Source organism: Eptatretus burgeri, chromosome 14 (genome assembly GCF_056783735.1).
Source record: "Eptatretus burgeri isolate ZD-2024b chromosome 14, Ebu_testis_v1, whole genome shotgun sequence".
Lineage (NCBI taxonomy): Eukaryota > Metazoa > Chordata > Myxini > Myxiniformes > Myxinidae > Eptatretus > Eptatretus burgeri.
In genome coordinates, this window is record NC_140974.1 from 13,745,564 (window position 1) to 13,751,563 (window position 6,000).

The following is a 6,000-nucleotide window of genomic DNA, read 5'->3' on the forward strand; positions in this document are numbered from 1 at the left end:
ACTGGCACAACTGGAGGTACGAACCGGAGATCCAGTCCGAGGTGTGCCAGCCAGTCCCGACCCAAAAGGGCGGGCCCCTCCCCTCGTACAACGAACACCGAGAGTCGGGCGCATCGACCTCGGTAGCGCACTGAGACGTCGGCCCTCGCAAGTGGTGCAATCGCTTCACCGGTGTACGTGTATAACGACAAGGCCGTCTTGACCAGGCGAAGACCACGAGCCGCCTGCTCACCCATGACCGACACTGCAGCCCCGGTATCCACGCAAAACACAGTCGGTTGGCCATTCACTTCGACCTCCACCGTGAAAGGCGTCGTCATCTCCGAACCAACGGAAAACAGACTCAACAGTGGTTGCATCTCCTGCTCCGGCTCGCCGGCATCGTCATGCCCCGGTCACAGGCCGATCTCCAGGTCACTGGGGTCCTCCCGCACCTCGTCATCCAAGACCCCAACGGAGGCCCCCGCCATCCGACACACGCTTCAAATGTCCCACCTTGTGACAATGCAAACACACGGTGTTCTTATACGGGCACATTTGTCGCAGGTGCGGACCCCCGCACCCCCAGCACCCCCGGAAAGCCCCTTCGCTCCCGGTGCGACCGTGCTGCGGTGCCCCTCGTCCCGCACCGCCAGGCGCGCGTGCGACCTGCGGCACTTGAGCCATCGCTCGGACTCCGGGCTGCACGACCTGCGGCACTTGTGCGGTCACCGCGTGGACCTCGGGATTAGCCGCCATGCCCCAGCTGGAGCTACTCATTACGTCCTGGCCAGCAATGGTGCGGACATCCGTGAGTGTCTGCTCGACAGACGAAGCAGTCGCGACCGCCGAGTCGAATGTGATGTCGGTCAACCGCAGGATGGCTGCTACCATCTTTGCGTCTCGCAGACCAGAAATAAAACGATCTCTGAGCCGTGCCGGACGCTCCTCTGTTGTGAATTTACACGGCACAGCCGAATGCTTCACGCGTGCTACGAAGTCCGCAACGCGCTCCTCGCCACCCTTAGCGAGATGATCGAACTGGAACCGCGCGAGATGTAACGACTTCTCTGGCGCCAAGTGGGTCTTCATTTTCGCCACGATGTCCTGAAAGGATAGCACGTCATCACTGGGCCTATTTGGAGCCACCAAATCACTCAGCAGCCGGTAGTGCTCCATTGATAGCGAGGCGAGCAAGATCGCCTTGCGTTTTTCTTCATCCTCTAAATCATTCGCACGAAAGTAGCAACCTAACTGTTCAGAAAACAACTCGAACTCATCTCCCCCGAACACGGGTACGCGTCCGTGCGCCGTGCCCCGACCTTCTGCCATGCTCGTGCTGGCGAGACCCTTAGCAGGCAGACACGAGCGGAGGAACAGTCGAGCTGGGCTGTGTTGCACAAGCGCGAGCGCGGGCGTACTCTGCCCAGCGGCTCTCCTTTATTACGTATGCACACGCACAAGCCACGTTCGACTACTGCATTCCTACGACGCCTCAGGCGGCGTGCACACCTTATATCCCTTGCAGATACGATGACCACTCCGACCACTCCCACACCACCATGCCCTTCCCCGTAGGCCCGCAGACTCCACCACAGTTACTAGTAGTCTTTTCTTATTTGTGTGTGCACTTGCTTGGTTACTAGTCGTCTTTACTGATTTGAATGCGCTTGCTTGGTTACTCGTGGTCTTTTCTGATTTGTGTGTGAGCTTGCTTAGTTACTAGTCATCTTTTCTGATTTGTGTGTGAGCTTGCTTAGTTACTAGTCATCTTTTCTGATTTGTGTGTGAGCTTGCTTAGTTACTAGTCATCTTTTCTGATTTGTGTGTGAGCTTGCTTAGTTACTAGTCATCTTTTCTGATTTGTGTGTGAGCTTGCTTAGTTACTAGTCATCTTTTCTGATTTGCGTGTGTGCTTGCTTGCTTGCATTTTTCATGTGAGAGAAAGGGGGTGGAAGAACACAAAGATTGAAGGTTTAAGAACCATAACTGAAGGAGTCCCATGGAACACATCTTTCCCCTTTTTCCACGAGACATATGGAAAGGACTAACGAATACACATACTATTGAAATAAAGGCCCTGGGATCGCTTTATGTTGTGTGCCATTGCCTTGGAGGCATGTGGTTTTATAAAACCGCGACAATACAATAGCTTAACGGATGATCTGTGCATACTTTGAGAAAACGAAGTCATCACGAATTTAAAAGTAAACCGAAATTAGTTGCTTCGATGTTTGGCAGTCATAGGTGACACGAGATATCATACGAGAACGATTTGAGAACCAACATGGTGAAGCGATAATCACACGTCGATGTCTGATAAATGGGTTATCCAGTTATAGTACATAGAGATCGGTAATGGAGATTATCTAAACCATATAATTTGCCCGAGGCCGTTTATTCCTGGTACGTGAAACACCCTGCAACCCATGCCTACAGAAAACAGACTTTTTGGAATGCCGGCTGCATTTTCCATCCAATCATCACAAAACTTTGTTTTAAAATCCTCCATGGGTAGGCGCTCCCATGTTGAAAGTTTCGTGTCAATTGCTCAGGCGGTTGCAGAGAAAAACAAATTTACAAGCGAATAAAGGTGAAAACGTCAGGGTGGAAGGAAAAAAAAGAAGAAAGAAGTGAGGGTCTCGGCGGATGTTCCAAACCATGGTCAAGGATGGTATGGACTCGTATTAACAGTAGGTTGAATATAGATTGTGTTACAGTAAATAAAATGTCGTTAATCATAAGGGACCGCATATTTGTCATGGCAGAAAATATGGCAGATGGTTTGACCCCAACCACCATCACAACCCCTTAACCGTGTGTACTCAGGAGGAACCCACAAGACTGAACACACACACACACACACACACACACACACACACACACACACACACACACACACACACACACACACACACACACACACACACACACACACACACACACACACACACACACACTACCCCAGAACGAAAACGCACACCTGTTTACGAAACCACTTGAAGCCACTCCATAGCGGTGTTACGATGTTGGTCGAGCGTGACCAGTGATCCTATAACTGCTCCAGTATTTCACAAGGACATGCATTGTGCATTAGCGTGTCCGTGACGTTCTAGTTTGGAAAAGGCGTTCATTCCATTGGGGATCCCGAATGGACTGAGCCCGAGACAAAGGAGGAAAGGTTTGGATTTTTGTTTCACAGGGAAAAAGCAAGGGAAAAAATGAGATAATTGGGACACTTCAGAAATACACACTCCGAGGAATTCAGAGCACTGTAAAAAAATAAATGCTATGGAGTACATGTTTGGGCAGTTTATGATTTTCATTTTGGGTCGAGTGAATAGTGCATAGAAGAACATAGGACAGGAAGAGCCAGCCGATGCTTCCCAGGACAGGTTGGAGTTAAGAGATATATACTTAGAGGGTCCATTTACCTCCGTCTGTCCTTGATGAAGGCACGTCGCGAACAAAACCATCGGTGGTGTGTCGACTTATCAAGTATCCCTGACGTGCAAGTCTGGAAGTGAATGAGCGACTGTGCAAGCGCCTCACAAAATAGAGTTTCGATCTGCTCGATTGAACTTCATCCCGCTCTGTAGACACGAAGGGGGAAAGGGTGCAATAAAAACGGTTTTGTTAAAACAATGAAAAGCTACTCATATATTTTTGATTCCTCAGAGTGTAGCAAGTTTTATACTTTAATGTTAAAGTATATATTGACATAGACGTTCAATCGCGACATCCAACCACTTTGTGTACACACGTTGGACGTATTGCTACTTTTTGCCCAGCAGGGCTTTTCTGCTCTATAAACAGATGAAATGCAGTCTATTTCCTGAGGCTCGATGGCCTGACGAAGAAGTCTGCATTGTTTGAAACGAAAGGGTCTTACCCAATCGGAATAATAAGTTTTACAACTGGAAATGAATCATTTTACAGCGAATATTTCAATGAATTAAATGGAAATCTCTGAATCAAACAAAACTCCCTTACTATGCAGAATGGAAACAATAATATCATCATTTATGTCATCCATCATGGCTGCTGTCAATGAGGAGAACTAGAGAGTTCATAGAACATCCTACCCCGTGCAGTTTTGAGAAACAAGGACATGGGCGTGATCTATGAGCGGCAAATCTGATTGGTCGTGATGACATAAAATTCATAACATTTTGTCCAAGTACTGCTAACAGAAGGGTTTTGACAGTGCTCGAAGGCTATTTGTGTTCTCGTGCTCAAGTATATAATTCAAAAGAAATAAAATAAAGATTTTAAAGGTTCTGGAAAAAAAAACACATCTCTCGGCACAGCCATGAACTGTCACCTTGGTGTTTCCCCTGCAGGAGGCATCAATATGTGCACCAAATTTGAGGACTTGTCCGTCAGCAACGTCCGTGGGTTAAATATCCCACAGTATCATTCGCAAAGAGTAGGTGAGTTATCACCGACACCCTGGCCAAATTCTAGCCATATGAAGGTCAAACATCAAGCCATGCCAGCCGATCCGTGAAAGACTTCAATCAAAAAAAAACTTTTCCCAGCCAACTTCAAAAAAAGTTGGGAATACATGGGTCTGTTAAAGAAGTAGTAGAAATAGTGAGTGATCGCTGTCATAACCGAAGATGGCCATTCAAACGTGACTTTAAACACCTGAGAGTGTGATTAAGTTTAAAAACTGAAGCATCTGCAGTTTTTCAGCAACCACAACGACAAAGTAAGCAGTTCAACCTGGTATTGACAGGTTTAACCAAGAAGAGCCAATCAGGTCCATTCCATTCTATTGGGACCATACTCTGTTCAGAGCATCGGTGCTGCTGAAGCAGTCTGCTGGGCTATTGGGCACAATCCGAGATGGTTCACAACTCCAACACAGGATACTTGAATGGCTCAATCATCCCAGCAAGCTGGTACTCATTTTGCCCACCTCTGAAGGATGACAGGCTGAGTCAACCCCACCTGGAATTAATTGAATGGCCAAGCAGGATTTGAACTCAGGACCCTCGGATCCCAAGCCCGCCACCCTCACCATTAAGGCAACACCAGGCATAAACCACTTGCTGCATGCTATTTAGTCAGGAATTTGTTATTTGTTCAGGGTATAACTCGTCTAGTCTCCACAAGATATACCATGGGACCTTGATAGCCAATAACTAACACGAGCCGATGGGTCCGCTGGATTTACGTCCTTCCGAGGGACGGTGCACACATTGATGTATTCCCCTTCACGAAAACACGAGGGTCACAGTTTATTGCTAGGTCAACATGAAAGTGTGCATTCCTCTTGGCCTGCCAGGAAGCAGTGGTAGTAGTAATATTAATAGTCGTAGTCTTGGAGGCCGAACACAAAATCCGTGACTTTTTGGCCGTTTTCAGACACCCACTTGTGATGCTTCGTCTTATCCTCCCTGGAAATATATGTGACTGTGAATGAGAGCAATATCGCCTTTTTTTTTTAGCAGTGGCATCCAACGGCTCGGTCAATGCCTTATTGTTTTCCTTCAGCTCCTTCCAAAATTTACAAACTTCTGGTTTAACTTCCTGCTCTCTCCTGTTTGGAAATGTTCTCAGGTCGCCTCGAGTCAATGACTTAAACAGCGCCTCTGCCATATTTGGACGGATTTGACACACCTAAATTAACACGTCCTGCAGTGCTGAAGGTAAATCCAAGATGGCTGCGGCCATGAAGATGGAGATGGCATCACATCGCTGGAGGACTGAAATCTACCTTCTCCCTCGAATCACACCCTCCGTGATGCGCCAGGAAATATCCCACCCTCCTCCCAGCCCCCCAAAGCATCACATGTTTTGCGTATTGCCCCCTAGTAGTAGTCTTCAAGCTGCAAACCCGGCAGATTTACGATTAATACAAAAGTCACTTTTAAGCAAGAAACCATGAATTACTCTTAACATATCTTTTCCAATTCTGGTGTCAATATTATGAACAAACTTGATCTTGAGCTTGAAATTTATCGTCAGAGAGTCAGGTTAATCTCACCTAACCTTATGACTATTATGTTCATG

At 47.4% G+C, this 6,000-nt stretch overlaps 1 long non-coding RNA gene across 1 annotated transcript in view; it reads right to left on the reverse strand.

Moving 5' to 3' along the window:
* LOC147012685 (uncharacterized) overlaps nt 1-6,000 on the reverse strand; it is a 54,960-nt gene that overhangs the window by 42,272 nt on the left and 6,688 nt on the right. The window contains exon 2 of the long non-coding RNA XR_015051033.1: nt 3,414-3,572. This is a non-coding gene — a long non-coding RNA (uncharacterized LOC147012685). The remainder of the gene's footprint in view (nt 1-3,413; nt 3,573-6,000) is intronic.